Here is a 2,488-nt window from a genome sequence, read left to right on the forward strand (position 1 = left end):
AACAAACTTCCTTTTTTTTCCCAAAGAGTTTTACCCCCTTCCCTCCTCCCCATTCCTTTTTTCCCTCCCCTTTTGGGGTTTCCTTTCCTCTCAAGCAGTAGGTCTAATGCAATTCTGACACTGTTCAGATGCAAACAGGGCTTAGAAAGATACTTGCCTTTTTATTATTAGGAATAACTCAAAAGTAACCAAATCTGCTTTCTATCCTAATGTAGGAAGAACTAAGCCACATTTTTGTTGGGGAAAAAAAAAGATTATTTTTTAACATAGTACCATGTGATGTCAGCACTATGCTGTTGCCTGCCCATGAGTCACTTCACCTAGCCACCTTGTGGTTAAACTACTATGCCATGTCTCCATTAGGATTTTACTAGAGGGGATAGATAGCATGCAATGCCTATCCTGCAGTAAAAGCGTATGTTTGGGGGCAGCAAAGACAAAGCTGTGAAATATTAACACTTAGTGTGCTTACAGGACAGTGAAGTGCTTGTTTAAAAGAGCCTTCCTTTCTTTGGGCAGTTCTACAGCTTTTCAGACAGCGATGACTCTTTCTTCCCCTCCACCCTGACTTCTGCGGAAGGCTGACCTTTCCCCTGAATAGTTCTGCTACCCCTGAGCCAGAATCCACAATTTTCCTCGGCTTGAATTGCTCAGAAGGCCTAAGATATTCAGCTTGACCAGGCCATAAAACTCTCTTTGTATCGCACAATAATCAGCCAAACATTTTTTTCCTTGGGTGATTGACCTTTTATGTGTTTCTTCTAAAATGACTCCAATGAGCCATGAAAAGGCAAAAGAAGAAACCAGGGAGTTTTTATTTACTTAACTTGCAGCCGATAGTAGACAAACAACTGAACTATTTGAGGAGAGAGAGACTAAAGTTGACAAACTGGCTTTAAAAAATCCCTTGCATAACTACAGAACTCTAAGTTATGTGCTCTTGGTGTCATTCAAAACCTATGCTGCATCAGATCTGCTCATCTAGTATCTATCTGGCTATTTTAATACTGTATTTACTTGATTAGAAGATGAGGCTTCCCCTCCCGCCCCCCGCATTTAACATGGAGAAAAGAACCCATCATCCTACAATCAAGCACAAAGCAGTGGGGGCTGAGGCCACAGCTGCTGCCTGCCCCCTCCCCCCTGCCTCTGCACACCGAGCCACTACTCCCCTGCAACCCTCTGTCTCCCCCTTCCCACCATGCAGCTTCTCCCTCTCTCTCCCCTTCTCTCACACTCCTCCTTACCTTTGCTCCACAACACCAGGAAGCTCAGTTCTTGCTTCAACCCAAGGCATGAAGCATGGCTCCAGCCCAGCCCCATAGCAGTGGTGTGGAGCTGGCACTGCTCTTCTAGCCTGGCCTCATGGCAGTAGCAGCAGGAAGCTAGTGCTGGTCCTGTGGGGCTGGACAGGGACAGCAGTGCCAGCTCTGTCCTGCTGCTATGGGGCTAGGCTGGAGCCATGCTTCATGCCCTGAGCTGCAGCAGGGATGGAGCCTGCTGGTGCAAAGCAAAGGTAAGGGAGGAGGGGCTGAGGGGCAGATGGGGGTGAAAGACTTCAGGGGTAGGGATGGGAGGAAGTGGGGTGGAGACCTGGGGCTGTGGGTGGAGGAAACAGCACAAAAATGGGGGGCGGGGGAGGAAGGGAAAGGGGGAATCAGGGCAGCCACAAGGGCAAGTAAGATGGGCAGGGGGGTGGGGAGGACAGGCAGCTTTGAGCAAGCTTTCCAGCCTCTTACAGCCTGCCCCAACACCTCTACATTGCCTGCCCTCTACCTACTGCCCCCCACTACTGCCTCCCACATTGCCTGCCCCATTACTGCCCCCTTCATCACCTCTCCCCTGTCCCCGTCCCCCCCAACCACCTGCAGTAGTGGGGGAGGACAAATTGAAGCTGGTCCTCCAAGAAAGATTCTATACATGGAAAATTATAATAAATGCATACATTTTCTGTGTGTGGAATCTAATAACTGGGAAGTTGTCTTACCTTCAGGGTTACTTTATATTTGAGAAAATATGGTACATTAAAATTTACACTGTTATCAATTCCTCTTGGCCTCTTTTAGATGTTAACACCTGAAGAACTGATTCTGGTCCCATTGAAATAAATGGTAAAAGCCCCACTACTTTCAGGTCTGCAGGTCCAAGCGTTAAATAGCTATCTGAGCAAAACCTTAGATTCAAGGTCCTTCATTAGGTGGGAAAAGAGGTGTTCTGAACAAATCCCCATCGTTCCATAGTCCTATCACAGTAGAGCACTGGAGCCGAGGAAATTAAGAGGAAGGAGAGTTTTGTGAAAAGATAGAGGAAAACCCAAGCCCTACTTCTCACCATTTCACCTACACAGCTCAGGGTTCAGATGTTGTCATTCTGAGCTTAAGGGTTTCCCCACTGACAGAAAACTGTAGCAATATGTTTTATTATTTAAACCAGAGTATTGTGAAAATTGCAGCTGAGTAGCTAGTCTTAACATTGGAGGTGTATAAAA

The sequence above is a fragment of the Alligator sinensis genome, unplaced genomic scaffold (genome assembly GCF_000455745.1).
Source record: "Alligator sinensis unplaced genomic scaffold, ASM45574v1 scaffold545_1, whole genome shotgun sequence".
Taxonomy (NCBI): Eukaryota; Metazoa; Chordata; order Crocodylia; family Alligatoridae; genus Alligator; species Alligator sinensis.